The sequence below is a fragment of the Salvelinus alpinus genome, chromosome 7 (assembly GCF_045679555.1).
Source record: "Salvelinus alpinus chromosome 7, SLU_Salpinus.1, whole genome shotgun sequence".
Classification (NCBI taxonomy): domain Eukaryota; kingdom Metazoa; phylum Chordata; class Actinopteri; order Salmoniformes; family Salmonidae; genus Salvelinus; species Salvelinus alpinus.
Window position 1 is genome coordinate 49956836 of NC_092092.1, and position 19262 is coordinate 49976097.

At 40.1% G+C, this 19262-nt stretch overlaps 2 long non-coding RNA genes across 2 annotated transcripts in view; one reads left to right on the top strand and one right to left on the bottom strand.

Annotated features, from left to right (window-relative positions):
• The window catches only part of LOC139580220 (uncharacterized), a 106163-nt gene that overhangs the window by 28291 nt on the left and 58610 nt on the right, over window positions 1-19262 (bottom strand). Inside the window, exon 2 of the long non-coding RNA XR_011676002.1 lies at window positions 10756-10876. This is a non-coding gene — a long non-coding RNA (uncharacterized lncRNA). The remainder of the gene's footprint in view (window positions 1-10755; window positions 10877-19262) is intronic.
• LOC139581132 (uncharacterized) lies at window positions 1473-5766 on the top strand. The gene is made up of 2 exons (XR_011676151.1): window positions 1473-3935; window positions 4349-5766. It is a non-coding gene; the product is annotated as an uncharacterized lncRNA (long non-coding RNA).

Sequence of the window (19262 nt, forward strand, 5' to 3'; positions counted from 1 at the left end):
CAAAAATCTCAAATTTGGACTCATCAGACCAAAGGACAGATTTCCACCGGTCTAATGTCCATTGCTCGTGTTTGTTGTCCCAAGTAAGTCTTCTTATTGGTGCCCTTTAGTAGTGTTTTTTTTCTCAGCAATTCCACCATGAAGGCCTGATTCACGCAGTATCCTCTGAACAGTTGATGTTGAGATGTGTCTGTTACTTGAACTCTGTGAAACATTTATTTGGCCTGCAATTTTTGAGGCTGGTAACTCTAATGAACTTATCCTCTGCAGCAGAGGTAACAGCGCTTGATGGTTTTTGCGACTGCACTTGAAGAAAGTTCTTGACAATTTCCGGATTGACTGACCTTCATGTCTTAAAGTAATGATGGACTGTCATTTCTCTTTGCTTATTTGAGCTGTTCTTGCCATAATAATTTTTAAAAATGTAATACAAGTAAATGTTGTATTGTAAAATTGTAATGCAGAGTGCCAGGTCTCTCTCCATTCAGAGATGACAGTATGAAGCCTGTCTATCAGTCTAGACTTCATCACACCATCTTGCAAGTCTCCTTGTGCTGGCACTACATGTTTCTGTGAAGACATACACGCATACTGTAGTCACTGTTCTATTACCAATGACAGTTTGGATAGGTAATATCTGACACATAAACAGTTACTATGTTGAAGTTTGAAAAGGTCAGATAAAACCTACCCAATTATTGTCTCGGCATCAAACGACCAAGGCTGGCATCTAACCAAAGCATATACAGTCCTTTCCATCTGTAGAAATAGGCAAAGTTGAGGCAGAGTTCATCATTGACACATGGAATGAAAAGGATGTTGCAAATACTGGACATTTCTGCTGCACTCTATTCGTAATCACCTTCTATCCCATATGAGGGATGTGTTGAGTGCCATGTCTCTCTCCCTTCAGAGATGTCAGTACCAAGCCTTTCTATTGGTCAGGACTCCATCACACCATCTTGCAAGCTTCCAAGAGCTGGCTCCATAGATTCATCTTTGAACGCATACACAGCCAGAAGAGGACTGGCCACCCGTCATAGCCTGGTTCCTCTCTAGGTTTCTTCCTAGGTTCTGGCCTTTCTAGGGAGTTTTTCCTAGCCACCGTGCTTCTACACCTGCATTGCTTGCCGATTGGGGTTTTAGGCTGGGTTTCTGTACAGCACTTTGTGACATCAGCTGATGTAAGAAGGGCTTTATAAATACATTTGATTTGATTTGATGATATTCTGCATGGTAGAGTACTAGGGTCCTTTGGCAGGGCATGCCAGCCATATTTGTCTGTGCATCCTGCTGGAAGCATGAATTGTCAAAACGGAGGAATGGTCAATCCGCATAGGGCTTTTCCGTCTCACGGCCGTGATCCTTTAAACACGTTGGTGGCAATGAAACAACGGAGGCTCATCCAATAAAGGGGAACTAAGTTGGTGGAGGGGTGATTTGCATGTAGAGCTTAAGAGAATACAGGAGGTAATATTTTCGCTTTAGCATAATTTGCTCTACAGATTAAACTGCCTCTTATTCAATCATTGCTCTTACTATATGCATATGAATCATACCATTGGAAAGAAGACAATCTCTAGTTTCTAAATCCGTTTCAATTTTGTCTCTGAGTGATACAGAAGTCATTCAACAGCACTTTCCATGACCAAGAACATAAAATCAAGATGTGTTATGCTGGCTTCAAAGCTCTGCCTATATATGGTCGTGCCCCCTATGACCAGAAACACACCTCGTTCTCCTTCCTCTGGTTGTCAAGATGACGTCAGAGGAGAAATTCTTTGTTTATCTGGGACTGACGTGAAATAGGACCCAATTCTTTGGCGTGACCGACAACTTCCGGTTTACTGAATCGCTCGAATTTGAGCTGCGTTGGTGTACTGTTTTGCTGGCGTTATGTATGCAAACTATCTCCGTGTCGAATTTTGTTTGATACATGTGACCATATCATCGTAATGTATGTTTTTTCAATATAGTTTAATCAGATTATTTGAATTTTTCCGGGAGTTTTTCGGTGTACCGTTGTCGGATTGTATTTACGTTTGAGAAATTCGTGCCACTCGGCCGGTACCTGTGCTAAATGCAGTGGGAAAAGAACATTTCTGAACGGAACCAACGACTCATCTTGACAAAGGACACTTTGATCAACATTCTGATGAAAGATCAGCCATAGTAAGACCCAATTTACGATTTTATATCATATCTGTTGTGCATGTGAACTGGACGTGGGCGCCTAGCCGAATCTGCCTGGTAAAAATATCGTGTCCTCCGCTAACGTGGTTAGCTAATAGATTTACATATTCTGTCTTCCCTGTAAAACATTTTAAAAATCTGAAATGGTGGCTTTATTCACAAGACCTGTATCTTTCATCTGGTGTCTTGGACTTGTGATTTAATGATATTTAGATGCTACAAGTTACTTGTGACGCTATGCTATCTGTGCTAATCAGTGGGGTGAGTTGGGGGGTGCTACCGGATCAGGGTTGCTGACTCGTGAGAAGTTTTAACAAAAGGGGACATGAATTGTTGACATTTGTAATCCAAACCCAACCTTCAATTACACGTTGTGACGCACATAGTTTCCAAACTCCGTTTTAGACGAGACTGACTTTATGACCACAATGATCCTATTTACCGTTTGTTGTCAATTTTGACACGAAATGTTTGACTCATGTTTGACCACATAGGCAGTTTTTTATTTGATTTCACCTTCATTTAACCAGGTAGGCCAGTTGAGAACAAGTTCTCATTTAAAAAACTGCGACCTGGCCAAGATAAATCAAAGCAGTGCAATAAAAACGTTGGTTTTTAGGAGCAATCGTTCTTCAAAGTGAAATGCAGACTTGAAATGTAAGAATATGCATGACTTGTGACTTAACTCGTGTATGCAGGTAAGCACCACAATTTGAAATTAAAGATTAATGAAAGGGTTTTGAAAATAATCAAGCAGAGCACTGGGAGGAGTCATCCACCTTGGCCGAGGTTGAACCTCCATGGGGGTTACTTTAGTTTCAGGCCCTGCTTAGCCTAAATGCATATACTATTACCTGCTTTCTCCTGCTCTACTAAAATTAAGTATCCTTCAAGGACTGTATTTGTGTGGTTTATTCAAGGAACGAAGAGATGTTTAGTTTTATGTGACCCGATTCAGGAAAATATTTTTTATCAAAATGCGTTTTTGGGCAGAAATGCCTTTTTTGAACATTTGAACTTTCATGTGTCTTAATATCAAACTTGTATGTAATTTGTAAATATGAATACAATTGTTAAATTACTAGCCTAGCTGGTTTAGCCACAGAGAAAGAACACAACCTCCCCTGCTAGCCATGATTGGCTGAGATAATGAGTGGACTGGACATGCCAAGAGATGAGTTTGGATTGGTCATCTGTTTTTTATTTTACCTTTATTTAACTAGGCAAGTCAGTTAAGAACAACTTCTTATTTTCAATGACAGCCGAGAGATGAGTTAACTGCCTTGTTCAGGGGCAGAAAGACAGATTTGTACCTTGTCAGCTCGGGGATTTTAACTTGCAACCTTTCGGTTACTAGTCCAACGCTCTAACCACTAGGCTACGCTGCCGCCCCTGTGTTGCATCTTGTGTCTATAAAATGAGCTGCTCGTAATGCTTCGATAATCCTTTTTTTTTTTTAAAGATAGAACGTTAGCCATGAAGAACTGCAAATATGTCGCTACTTCTCTCAATGACATTGTTGCCCTGAATTTATCAGGCGCTATCGACAAAGGTCAGTGGGAAGAAGTTGTGATGGACTATCGTGCCATGCAATGCTGACTCTCTCTCACTCTGAAAATAACACGTTTTGAAATCAGTGGAACACAAAGGGCCAAACAAGCTGTGCAAACTAAAAGGAAACAACACAGGATATCTTATAAAAGGGTTGCAGTCTGCGGTGAAGCTTTTATCCATGAATACAGGTAATAATCTAGCTACAGATTATGTTATATGTTTTTAATTGTTTTCATTGCAATCTAAAGCTTGCTGTTAGCTAGCCAGCTGGAGTTTGATGGCTGGCTTGCTAACTAACATTGCAGCTAACGTTATTTGGTTAACTTTAGCTTGCTATGACAATCGGTTTGCATTGCTAGTAACGTTATGGATTGGGATTATAGTTCATTTTTTAGCTTGCTAACATTACCCTGACATGTCTAAACGAAAGACCCCAATCTAAAGCTCGCTGTTAGCTAGCTAACGTTAGCTGAGGTTATGTGGCTGGCTTGCTAGCTAACATTAACTTGTGTGTGTAACATTAATGATGTATCTCAGAATGCCGTTTCGCATCAATTGTATAATAATGCTAAAATATCTGTATCTGGAATATGTCTTTCAGCATCAATCAGTATAACACGCCTGACAGACATCACTGTGACGGGTCAACATCTCACAGGCTGGAAGATGGTATGGTGCTGGTGGAAAGCTATGGCTGGCAACAACACCTGACTCCGTACTTCAGGCCAGTGCCACAAATCATGCAGTACTAGCACTTCAGTTAAAACAATTAAAATGTAATTGTATTTGGTTATTCTTATCTAAACCTGGGAGGTGAATTGATGTTGTGCAGGGTTGTTATGTCTAATGATTTTTTTGTTGTTATTCCCTGTTTTACATCTTTGATGCTTTGGAGCCTGGTGTTGTCACCAAGGAGCGTTCGGACTGTCGGGACCAGGTTTCAGCTGCTTCGCAACGCTGACATCCTTCCTCCCATAGATGGTCAGCCTGTAAAAGCACCACCTGGACTGGACACAGCTCGACAAACTATCTTTTTGACAAGATCAGGGAGTTTTGCGACGAAGAGGCTATGGACATCACATGCCCTGCACCAAAGTCAATGGCAGGACTGAAACAGGCTCTCCGAATATAGATTCCCTTGTTCATGCGTGGTTTGGACGGACCAGTTATAAGCACTATCTGCAGTGCCTCTATTCAAATGACTCTCCTAACACACACGCCATACGTTGCTGCTACTATTTATTTTTTTATCCTGCTGCTCAGCCACTTTACCCCTGATTGTATGCATATAACTACCTTGTCTATCACTGATATTGATATTGTTCTTGTACATACTATATATTTTATTTATATTGACACTGTTTCTGATATTGCTACTATGCAAGTAACCATTTGGCTGTACCATTTACACCTTCTGTAGGGAGCATCCACTTAGCAAAATGTTGATGTATAAAATTAATATTGATCTGGTCATAACATTATTTTGTGACATACCACAACAATATCATGTGACCGTATAGTGTCCACCACATAAATACATGGTGCATGCATCAGTGTATGTACTGTACATGTGCACCTCACTCAGGTTTAAACTCAGGTTGCATGGCCTTCACTTATGTATGGAATAATATGTGATAAGTGCATGTGTAACAGTATTTAAAGTTTGCTGGTGTGAAGGCCTTTGAGCAGTGGTAAAGTGCGTAAGTAAAAATACTTGTACTAAAGTAGTTTGTGGTATCTGTACTTCATTTATATTTTAGCAACTTTTACTTCACTACATTCCTAAAGAAAACAATGTACTTTTTACTCCATACATTTTCCTTGACACCCAAATGTACTCAAATCATTTTGACAGGAAAATTGTCTAATTCACACACAGAGAAAATCCCTGGTCATCCCTACTGCCTCTGTTCTGGCAGACACACTAAACACATGCTTCGTTTGTAAATTGTGTCTGAGTGTTGGAGTGTGCCCCTGGCTAGCCGTCAATAAAAATAAAATAAATTGTGCTGTCTGGTTTGCAATGGTTTATATGTTTTCTATTGATACTTCAGTACCTTGTGCCCCTGGCTATCCATCAATTTAAAAATAAATACAATTGTGCCGTCTGGTTTGATATAAGGAATTTAAATGATTTATAATTTTACTCAAGTATGAAAATGTAGTATTTTTTCTGCCACTGGATGTGGCTGGGAGTTATAGCATGTCTTTCACATGACCCATTTTAGACAAGTGTGTCTGGGTTAGTCTCATCTAATATTCATAACATTTTTATCTGAACACTTTGTTTACCTGTAATTGTTCCTTATTGTAGGCTACCACTTTGACTTAATCTTTACTACACTACCCACTGTTTAGCACATGACCTCACATGTGAATCCTTAAAAAGAGACAGGTGGGGCTGGCTTAAGAGGGTGTGAACAAAATACTGAATGGGTCTAGACAAAGGAGAGCTCTCCAGTAGGTAGCAAAACTTTCAAAGGCCCTTTTATGAAAAGTGAGTTTACAAGTTGATCAACTTTCAAAGCAGAATTAGTTTCCCATTGTTTCTCAAAAATAAGTCTACTTTAATCCAATGTAAAAAAAAAATTGCTACATAAGACCGATTTGAGCTGGTCAGTCACATATGTCAAGAGGTGCTGGTAAAACCTTGATAGTGGTGCTTGAATGTTTTTTCTGAAAACATGCAGGCACCCTGAAGTGTGATAATAATAGAAACAGTTCAAAGTAATGTATTCATTAATTCATAATTCACTAAATCCTTCATTTAATATACCAGTGATAGCCACTAAGGCAAGCTAGCAGTGACTAGCGTTATCATTCAGTGTGGCAAATAAGCATGCACAACCTTAAACAAGTGAATGATCATTTACTGACATTTATGGAAGAGACGTGGGCAGATGTGGACAAAGATTTAGTGCAGCTGACGTCAAAGGCACACGTAAAGTGTTTATCGGAGATGTACAGGATGTGTGCAGGTCCGACCACGGCTGTACACATGCCCACAAATATCCAGAAATTGTACTTTCAGACTTACGTGCTGGAGTCTTCGACCCGTAAATGTGCCTTTCCATGGAGAGTTGCTTTTGCCACTGTACAGCTATGATTACCGGATATTGTATATTAATGTAGTATTACCATATTCTTGGCCAACTGTATATATATATTTCACCCCCACCACCTCAAGCATGTGTAACGGATGTGAAATGGCTAGCTAGTTAGCGGTGGTGCGCGATAATAGCCTTTCAATCGGTGACGTCACTTGCTCTGAGACCTTGAAGTAGTGGTTCCCCTTGCTCTGCAAGGGCCGCGGCCTTTGTGGAGTGATGGGTAACGATGCTTCGTGGGTGACTGTTGTTGATGTGTGCAGAGGGTCCCTGTTTCGCGCGAGGGGACGGACGTAAAGTTAAAACTGTTACACATGCACAATCAGTGGTCTTGAATCTACAGTATAGCTCCTCTCCACCTACTGTAAAAATGTAGAGTACTTTTGCATACATTAACTATGGGTCGTAGAAAAAAAGAAGGGAAGCGCTGTTGACGTACACAACAAACTCCAGGTCAAGGCAGGCAGAGGTCGGTAATCCAGAGGTAGAGCAAAGGTACAGGACGGCAGGCAGGCTCAGAGACAGGCAGTGGTCTGGCGGGCAGGCACAGGGTCAAGACAGGCAAAAGGTCAAAAACCAGGAGGACGAGAAAAAGAGAAACCCAGGAGCAGAGACAAACCACTGGTAGGCTTGAACAAACAAGACAAACTGGTAACAGACAGAAAACACAGGTATAAATACACGGGATAATGGGGAAGATGGGCGACACCTGGAGGGAGTGGAGACAAGCAGAAGGACAGGTGAAACAGATCAGGGCCTGACAACTATGGGTCGTTCCATTTGATTTCAAACCCTTTTTGATTTGAATGCAACTTTCTATCCATATTTGCCCATGGTAGAAGTGGTCAGAAATTAATATTATGGACCTGACTGCAAAGGAGGAGGTTGAGTTGCTCAAAGTTGACACATTTTCCACCCTACCATGAGACATCCATGTCTTCCGCACTGTAAAAGATAAACGGTTGAGTTCAATATAATTGAAAAGTTTACAAAACAGCGTTGTCAAACAATTGTATACATTTCTTGAAAAAAATATGTTTTATTTTATCAAAATTGACATTTGTTTTACCTTTAACTCTTTACACTCCAGGGAATGGGCCTATATGGGTAGGGCTACATTGAAATGTTTCTTACAGAATAAATATGAAAAGCATACAGACAAGCATGGTGGCAATTGAAGTTTGGAGATGATGGGAAAAGAATTAGACCAAAGTTGAAGACACATCAGTTCACCTGACACAAGACTAAATCCAAACAATACACTGTTGGTTTTATGTGCATTACATTTGCTGTACTTTTCACTGCATTTTTTGATAACTAAATCTGAAAATACTCTGAATACATGCTTAGTATATTCCTGGAACATATGGGGTAGGTGCAACATAAGACAAACAAAATGACAAGGGTTTGAGTGAGAGGACTAACTGGTTTCTCCAGGTGGCCACACACCTCTCCAAAGTGTGCACAGTTTGTAAGTAATTTAAATGTACTTTTATGACTCAAAGAAGCGTCTTTAACTTAAAGGTGTTTTTTGAGCTCTCCTAGCTGTACTAGAGCAAGTACACTTGTAGTTTTGTTTGCAACACAACCCTGCATCCCCACCATCTCACAATTACTGATGTTGACTCTATCCAAAAACGACCCGTTATAAATCGCAATCTGGGTCAGGTGGGCATCATTTGAAATCTTGTTGTATTGCCAATATGACTAGCCAAGGTATACAATGCAATCTTACAGTGTTAGGCTTTCACAAGGCAATTCAGAGAAACAGATCGTCATTTTGGTGCGCATAGAAATGAGTCATGAGTGCATTCAGGTGCGTTTTTCGTGACCAATTTTCTTCACAATATACAAACATAGGCTCATTCGGTTCACAACAAACATGGGTATGATGCCCTGTCATCTTGTAACTGTAAATCAAACACCCCCTCCCCAAGGTGTTGTAAGCGTTCCACAGGGATGTTCGCCCATGTTGACTCCAATGCTTCCCACAGTTGTGTCAAGTCGGCTGGATGTCGCCTCCCGAGTGGCGCAGCGGTCTCAAACCCAGCAGCGTTGTAGTTCTTGACACCGGTGCATTTCGCACCTACTACCATACCCGTTCAAAGGCACTCATTTTTTTGTCTTGCCCATTCACCCTATTAATGGCACACATACACAATCTATGTCTCAGTTGTCTCAAGGCTTAAAAAGCCGTATTTAACATGTCTCCGCCTCTTCATCTACGCTGACCGAAGTGGATTTAACAAGTGACATCAATAAAGGATCATAGGTGTCCTTAATGTTTGTACACTTACTGTACGTATATGACATGAGTTCTATGATGTCGAAATGTGAAGTGCACATTTGGTGTTTGGCTTGCTTGTATGACATCAAAGCAGTATTTATTATAATCCTCAACGTCTCCTCTATAAAAATACCCTCGAGCCCTCAATTCACAGCATTTCCCTTCCTCAGACAACAGAACATTTGCAAAAGTTGCCTAATTAGCATGACGGATGGGGGCAATTTCTTGTCGTGTGCAGTGCTCAAGTTCAGAACCCATACAGCGCTGTGAAGTGCAGAGCTTGAGCTCTGAAATAATGTGTAGCATGTTATGGTCCAGCCACTGCTTTCTAATTTAGGCTCTTATCAGTGCCCAAATCTGCCATTTTCAACAAGAATGTGTGTGCAAGTGTACATTTCTGGAAATTTCCAGCCGCGTTCAACCCTGCACAAGTCCCGTATATCTCCAATAACGTCGCTCCCATAAATGACAGTAAATGATTTGGTTGTGCATGCTTATTTGCCCCCACTGAATGCTAATGCTAGTCATTGATAGCTTGCCTTTGTGGCTGTCACCGGTATATTAAAATCAACAATCAATAATTAAATTAATGAATTACAGTGAATGATGAATGAAAACTTTCCTAGAAATGATTTGTATTATCATTAATATCACACATCAGAGTTTCTAAATGTTTTCAGAAATAAAATTCAAGCACCAGTATCAAGGTTTTAGTTCCTTGAATAAAACACTGAAATCCACTTAATTACTTCTTGAAGGATAATTAATTTCAGTAGAGAAGGAGAAAGTGGCTAATAGTATCTGGATTTAGGCTAAGCAGGGCCTGAAATGAAAGTAACCCCTGTGGAGGTCGATCTGTGCCAAGCTGGATGAATCCTGCCAGTGCTCTGCTTGATTATCTCGAAAACACTTTCATTTTATCTTTGAATATCATGCTTACCTGCATAATTCAACGATTATCTGATCAACTAACAGGAGTCATCCAGTTTGGCCCAGGGTGATTAGCAGGCCACCCTCCTAATCGCTAATCAGGTCAACATTAACTCCTGTCCAAATATCTCTATCATCCTCTGCCAGCACTCTCGACTGTGCATCTAGAAGCAAAAAAAAAAAAAACGAAGAAACAATAGAATACAGTAAACAAATGAATCAGTCTCAAGTCATGCATACTCTCACTCTGAGCTTCAGTCCCACCAACCCCAGATTGAGAGATATTCAAGGGGAATTGTAACCTTTGACATTTATCACTCTTTCCTTGATTGTAGTTCCCCCAAACAGTTGTTGATATTTCGTGAAATAACTGTCATTATTGGACTATTGTGAAAACACCTGTTTTAAATGGGGTCCAGATTCCTTTGGCTCCATGCAGTGGATGTATCGCCCACAAACACCTACCCAATGGTCATTATAATCAAATGAGGTATGCAACAAGTTTTGCTTGTGATACATCCAGTGCACAGATCTAAAAGGCATGTGAACTAGAGTAGGAAACATACTTTTTTGCTTGAAACATGTAATAGGGCCATGTATGACCTGTTTATTCCAATGACCAGGAGTAATGCATGAGTAACAAACCTAGTGTTACACAGAAGCTACTTGCACAAAAAGGCTTACCCACTTTCTCCTCTGGCATTCCCTTCTTTGCATATTTCTCCAAGATTGTGTCCCTCTATGTTCTCAGGTAAACCTGAGAGATGCACCTGCCTCACAGTCTCCTAATAAGTGGCACAAGAACCTGTAATAGATACAAGCACAAGGTTAATTTTACATTGTTTTGGTGGCCAAGCCACCAGTGCAGCGCTTTGCTATTGAATGTTTACAGAGCATTAAACATACCTTTGAGAGTATCACTCTTTTTCAGTGTTTGAATGAACACATTACAGAACATTTTATAAAAATGTATCTAATACCATTCTTATAAATGTTACAACCTGAAAATAGAATAAGTTAAAAGACAAGGAGAGTTGGCTTTTCACTGGGCTTCTCTTCTACACATGACGTAGAGGCACACACTTGAAGCAGTTGAGAGTTTACATTACTCGCACAACCTGGACATTTCAAGAAACTTGTTAATGCATTATTGGGAATTTACTACCCCAGAAATTCCTGTATCACGGAAGTGTTCGGGGGATGCGTGGGAGTGTGCAGGAATCCACACACTCGCATGGGAAATTCCTTCACGACCATGCACCTCAAATTTCACGGGAATATAGCCAATCCGATTTCTTTCTTTTTTTTCCATTTTCACATATGTTGTAGCGTAGACCCTTTTTTCACATCTGAGGTGTTTGTGTTGTGCCCGCCATCGGCAACTCCGGGATGCTGGCCTTCTAGGCAGAGGTCCTTTGTCCAGTGTATGTGTTCTTTTGCCCATCTTAATCTTTTCTTTTTATTGTCCAGTCTGAGATATGGCTTTTTTTTGGAAACTGCATAGAAGGTCAGCATCCCGGAGTCGCCTCTTCACTGTTGACGTTGAGACTGGTGTTTTGCGGGTACTATTTAATGAAGCTGCCAGTTGAAGACATGTGAGGCGTCTGTTTCTCAAACTAGACACTAATGTACTTGTCCTCTTGATCAGTTGTGCACCAGGGCCTCCCACTTTCTATTCTGATTAGAGCTAGTTTGCACTGTTCTGTGAAGGGAGTAGTACACAGCATTGTGCCATTGGAACACAGGAGTTGCTGGTAATGGGCCTCTGTACGCTTATGTAGATATTCCATTTAAAAACATTTTTAAAAGTAGTTTCCAGCTACAACAGTCATTTACAATATTAACACTGTCTACACTGTATTTCCAAACAATTTTATGGGGCAAAAAAAGTGCTTTTCTTTCCAAAACAAGGACATTTCTAAGTGACCCCATACTTTTGAACGATAGTGTATATGTTTTTGCTCTCAATACTTTTGGGATTATGTTTGGCTCTCAATATTATTATTTTTGTTTTGCAATAAATTCAATCAAAATTGAATGATGTACCAGCTACATTGCAGTGGTCTGAGGGATATATCTGTTCTATGAATTACATTTCTATGATTGACATAACACCCATCCTTATTCAAGAGTATGCTGTGTCTCAACCGATGGCGGGCACAACACTAACACCTCAAATGATGTCAAATATGTTCTAAGCTGCAACATATGTGAAAATGAAAAACAAGAATGACTTGAGATAATTGGTGTTAAAGGTTAAAAAAAAAGTGATTTACAAAAACAATGTTTTTAAGAAATTATAAAATAGTTTGACAACCCTGTTTGTAATATTTTAAATGTTATCTAACTCATCTGTTTATGTTTTTCAGTGATGAGGACATGGATGTCTCATGGTAGGGCGGGGTATGCAAAGTCACCTTTGAGAACCTCTATCTCCTAAATATTTTGGCATTCAGGTACAAAAAGTCACCTAACCATTTCTACCATGAGAAAATATGTACAGAAAGTTTCATTCAAATCAAATCTGGTGTGGTCAAAAAAGTTATTGTAATCACATGAAACGACCCCTATAATAAGTGGAGAAGTGGAGCCTCTAAACAAACACCTTGTTCAAATGCAGGCCCTGGTCACCCAACAAATTCACCCCACAGGCGCAGCATAGTTAGCTACATGCTAATGTACCTCCCAAAGTAAAATAAACCGCAGCAGCTCTGAAGTGGCACCAACCAGAGACTTCATACGGTAGCCCAATGTATGTGCATGGAAATGAGCTAGCTGGAGCACCCCTGCTGCAGACCCCTATGTACTGTATCTATTTTGGACACCCAAGCTGAATTGTGACGTCTATTATTTGAATAAGTTCCACATCAGGTGGACTGTTTAGAGATAAATGTACACTGTTGTGGAAAATGATATCTATCAGCCGTCTGTCATCTTAACACATTAAAATGGTGCTTTACTCTGCCTATCCAATGGACCCCAAGTCAGTCATTTTTTTCCACCTGGAAATGTCTTCTCTATTCTTTGTTTATCTGACTATCCATTAATTATGAAAGGGCTACATTTTGATAACTATATGTTGAGATAATGAAATTAGAGTACAGAATATAATAACGTTTGTGGGCGTAGAATGGTCCAGTTCCAGAGTCTCTTAAGCATGTCCCAGTTTAGGTCACCTAGTAGCACGAGCTCAGAAGATAGATGGGGGGCAATCAATTCACATATGGTATCGAGGGCACAGCTGGGGGCAGAGGGTAGGTCTATAGCAAGCGGCAACAGTGAGAGACTTGTTTCTGGAAAGGTGCATTTTTAGAAGTAGAAGCTCGAATTGTTTGGGTACAGACTAGGATAGTAATACAGAACTCTGCAGGCTATCTTTGCAGTAGATTGCAACACCGCCCCCTTTGGCAGTTCTATCTTGGTGGAAAATGTTATAGTTAGCGATAGAGATTTCAGGGTTTTTGGTGGTTTTCCTAAGCCAGGATTCAGACACGGCTCAGACATACGGGTTTGCAGAGTGTGCTAAAACAGTGAGTAAAACAAATTTAGGGAGTAGGCTTCTAATGTTAACATGCATGAATGAAACCAAGGCTTTTACGATCACAGAAGTCAGCAAATGAGAGCATCTGGGGAGTGGGGCTAGGCACTGCAGGACCTGGATTAACCTCTACATCACCAGAGGAAAAGTAGGATAAGGGTACGGTGAAATGCTATACGAACTGGCCGTCTAGCACGTTCGGAACAGAGTAAAAGGAGCAGGTTTCTGGGCTCGATAGCATAGATTCAAAGCATAGTGTACAGACAAAGGTAAGGTAAGATGTGAGTACATTGGAGGTAAACCTAGGCATTGAGTAATGATGAGAGAGATATAGTCTCTAGAGACGTTTAAACCAGGTGATGTCATAGCATATGTAGGAGGTGGAACAACATAAGACAGTAATCACTAACCAGGACAGTAATGGACGAGGCATATAGCTATTAGAGAGAGGCATGCGTAGCCAAGTGAACATATGGATCCAGTGAGTGGTTGGGCTGACTGGGGACATGGCTATTCAGACAGTTAGCAGGCCGATGCTAACAAGCTAACAGTTAGTAGGCTGGGGCTAAACAAGCTAGCAGTTAGCAGACCGGGGCTGGCAAGCTAGGAGTTAGCAGACCGGGTTAGCAAGCAAGCAGTTAGCAGGGGCTAGCAGTTAGCAGACCGGGGCAGGCAAGCTAGCAGTTAGCAGACCGGTGCAGGCAAGCTAGCAGTTAGTGGAATAAGTCAAGGGGTATGAATACTTTCTGAAGTAAAATGGTGGAGAAAAACATTTGTATTCAGTACAAGAAGTTAATAACTTTGCCACATTTTTTTCAGCATTACTTTAGTGGCTTGTTGCAAACAGGATGCTTGTTTTGGAAAATTGATATTCTGTACAGGCTTCCTTCTTTTCTCTGTGAATTAGGTTAGTATTGTGGAGTAACTACAATTTTGGTGATCCATGCTCAGTTTTCTCCTATCAAAGCCATTAAACACTAACTGTTTTAAAGTCACCTATGGCATCATGGTGAAATCCCTGAGTGGTTTCCATCTTCCAATAAGTGCCCTTCTTTGTGAGGCTCTTGAAAAACTCCATGTGTCAAGGCACAAGGCGAGACCCAAATGCAGACACAGGAGGCAGATGTTTGGAGTCTTACAATGTTTATTGTCTTCATCAGGATTGTACCCTGATGAAGACAGCTTGCCTGTCGAAACATTGGTAAATTAAATATTTTTGCATCTGAGCTCCTAGAGTGTGCGGCTCTCTTTAATTTACAATGTTTATTAATCCAAAGCGGTAGGCAAGAGAATGGTCGTGGACAGGCAAAAAGGTCAAAAGCAGATCAGAGTCCAGGATGTACAGTGTGGCAGACAGGCAGAATAGTCAGGCGGGTACAAAGTTCAGAAACAGGCAAGGGTCAGAACCGGGAGGACTAGAAAAAGGAGAATGCAAAAAGCAGGAGAACGGGAAAACCGCTGGTTGACTTGGAAACATACAAGACGAACTGGCACAGAGAGACAGGAAACACAGGGATTTATACACTGGGGAAAACAAGCGACACCTGAAGGAGGTGGAGACAATAACGAGGACAGGTCAGGGTGTGACACCATGGCCTTTGTGGTTGAATCTGTGTATGAAAATGCACTGCTTGACTAAGGGACCTTACAATTATCTGTATGTGTGGGGTGCAGAGATGAGGTAGTCAGTCAAAAATCATATTAAACACTATTATTGTGACACCGTTTAAGCTAGACATGTGTTTTTGCATTGGATGCGTCTCAATCCATAAAATCCGCCGATATCGCACATCCGCATCTGCGGTTTCAGAACTAGAATGTTGTTAGTGAGAACATTAGACATCCCGAAGATTGGTCTATTCACAAAATCGTCTGTAGCGTCCAAACGGTTTGGCCTACGTTTTGCTCCATGACCCCCACAAGCGTCTTGGGACTCGCCTGAAGTCTTTACAGCCGATCTGCCAACTTATGTTGGCAGATCGGGCTACAAGCAGTTTGGGCTACACAATGTGACCCCTCTGTGGAAAGGTGAGATTCTCACAAACACGTACAGTACCAGTCAAACGTTTGGACACACCTACTCATTCAAAGATTTTCTTTATTTGTACTGTTTTCTACATTGTACAATAACTTCTTCAGGCTGCAAGCCCGAGGTCGGTACACTTATGACAACATCCAGCTCAAGTGCAGGGCGCGAAATTCAAAATATACTTTTTAGAAATATTTAACTTTCACACATTAACAAGTCCAATACAGCATTTGAAAGATAAACATCTTGTCAATCCAGCCAACATGTCCGATTTTTTAAATGTTTTACAGAGAAAACACCACATATATTTATGTTAGCTCACCACCAAATAAAAAAGGAGGACAGACATTTTTCACAGCACAAGTAGGATGCAAGTAGCATGCACAAGCCAACCTAACTAACCTAGAACCAACCTAAATAACCTAGAAAAAACTACCTCAGATGACAGTCCTATAACATGTTACACAATAAATCTATGTTTTGTTCAAAAAATGTGCATATTTTAGCTATAAATCAGTTTTACATTACTGCTACCATCATAGCTACAGTCAGAAATCGCACTGGAGTAGCCAGAGAAAAAACAGACACCAACGTCAACTACTAATTACACATCATAAAACATTTCAGAGAAATATATGGTGGATAGCTAATGAAAGAGAAAGATCTTGTGAATGGAGCCAATATTTCCAATTTTTGTAGTGTTTTACAGCGAAAACACAATATATCGTCATATTAGCTTACTACAATAGCTAACATCACAACAGCATTGACTCAAGGCAAACGGTAGCATAGCACAGTTCGACAGATATATGAAAAAGCATCCCAAATTGGGTCCTTATCTTTGTTGATCTTCCATCAGAATGTTCTCCAAGGGGTCCTTTGTTCAGAAATGTCTTTATTTCGATCCAGAACGAACAATTTCCCTCTTGAATTAGCAAGCACACTGGCAGTGCGACGCTAACCTCTCCATCTTGAAAAAATTATTGCGTCGCATCACGTCTAAAGTCCAGAAAACATTTCAATAATATAATTAAACTATATTGAAATAACATACTTTAGGATGATATTGTGACATGTATCAAATAAAATCTAAGTCAGAGATCATATTCACCTTTACAGAGTGTTTTCCAGGAGCCGAGTCCAGGTGCTACTTCCCGCCCAGAAAGAAAAATAAACTGCGCAATACTCACTCAAAGAGGCTGTGTTCAAATACAGGACGAGATAATCAACTGATTTCTTCTCTCACTTCCGCATGACACCCAGAGGAAGGCGTATGACGTGTTTCTACAGTCCTAAGTGACATGCCCTTTTATAGACAAGGGCTCGAAGAGCGACATCGATTTTGGAAATCTCACTTCCGGATAGGAAATGGACTGTAAAAATAGTTCTGTTCCACTTAGAGAAATAATTAAAACGGTTTTAGAAACTAGAGACTGTTTTCTATCCAATAGTAATAATAATATGCATATTGTAAGAGCAAAAATTGATTAAGAGGCCGTTTGAAAATTTGCACATATTTTCCAGTTTTCAATACGCCCCCTGCAGCCATAACAGGATAACAGTGAAAACATCAAAACTATGAAATAACACATGGAATCATGTAATAACCAAAAAAGTGTTGAACAAATAAAAATATATATTATATTTTAGATTCCTCAAAGTAGCCACCCTTGCCTCGATGACAGCTTCAAAAATGAAATAAAATGTTATTTGTCACATACACATGTTTAGCAGATGTTATTGTGGGTGTAGTGAAATGCTTTGTACACTCTTGGCATTCTCTCAACCAGCTTCACCTGGAATGCTTTTTCAACACTCTTGAAGGAGTTCCCATATATGCTGAGCACTTGTTGGCTGCTTGAATTCTAAATAATTCACTGACAGTGTCACCAGCAAAGCTCCCCTACATCATCGCTCATCTACAAAAATTTGGAATCAATAGACAAAAGGACAGATTTCCACCGTTCTAATGTCCATTGCTCGTGTTTCTTGGCCCAAGCAAATCTCTTCTTCTTATTGGTATCCTTTAGTAGCGGTTTCCTTTAGTAGTGGAACAACCAATACTCTTCCTAGAGCTGGCCGCCCTTCCAAACTGAGCAAACGGGGTAGAAGATTCTTGGTCAGGCAGGTGACCAAGAACCCGATGGTCACTCTGACAGCGCTCTAGAGTTCCTATGTGGAGATGGGAGAACCTTCCAGAAGGACAACCATCTTTGCAGCACTCCACCAATTAGGCCTTTATGGTAGAGTGGCCAGACGGAAGCCACTTCTCATTAAAAGGCACATGACAGCCCACTTGTATTTTGCCAAAAGGAACCTAATGGACTCAGACCATGAGAAACAAGATTATCTGGTCTGAGGTTTGAACCCTTTTTCCTGTATGCCAGGCATGACATCTGGAGGATGCCTGGCACCATCCCTACAGTGAAGCATGTTGTGGGGATGTTTATCTTCACTGTACATATTTTTTTTACATTTTCATGATTGGACATAAAATACTGTAAAAACAGCAGGAAATCAGCACCAAGCAATTTTGATTTTTGAAATCTGTTCCCAAGCATAGAAAACAAGTGATCGTACACAAATGTAAGCAAGGTTTGAAATGATTAGGTTTTAGTCATATATTATATCTGTTTTGGCTTCTTGTGGTCAATTTGCAGTCTACAAAGTATTTGTAATTATGTTCTGACCCCCCGAACATCTGCTCAAGAAAAATCGGCCCGTGGCTGAATCTAGTTGATGATCACTGTTCTGTAGTATATCATTCCATGATTAAATTCCATGATTAAAGATTATCTGTAAATAAATAAAATCACTCCTCTTCTGTGTTTGTGTTTTTCCCCTTTTTTCAATTATAATTTAACTTCTACTTGGTACTCATCCCGGATCTGGGAGCATCCTCATCAGTAAAAAGCTGACTAGCATAGCCTAGCATAGCGCCACAAGTAAATACTAGCATATAAATATCATGAAATCACAAGTCCAAGACACCAAATGAAAGATACACATCTTGTGAATCCAGCCATCATTTCCGATTTTTAAAATGTTTTACAGCGAAAACACAATATGTATTTCAATTAGATAACCACAATAGCAAAAGACTCAACCGCATATTTTCACAATTTTTTTACCGCATAGGTAGCTATCACAAAACCGACCAAATAGAGATATAATTAGTCACTAACCAAGAAACAACTTCATCAGATGACAGTCTAATAACATGTTATACAATAAATCTATGTTTTGTTCGAAAATGTGCATATTTGAGGTATAAAATCATAGTTTTACATTGCAGCTACAATCACCAATAGCACCGAAGCAGCAAGAATAATTACAGAGAGCAACGTGAAATATCTAAATACTCATCATAAAACATTTATGAAAAATACATGGTGTACAGCAAATGAAAGATAAACATCTTGTGATTCCAGACAATATTTCAGATTTTTTAAGTGTTTTACAGCGAAAACACAATATAGCATTATATTAGCTTACCACAATAGCCAAACACACAACCGCATTCATTCACCGCAAAGGTAGCGATCGCAAAAAAACAGCAAAAGATATAAAATTATTCACTAACCTTGACCAACTTCATCAGATGACAGTCCTATAACATCAGGT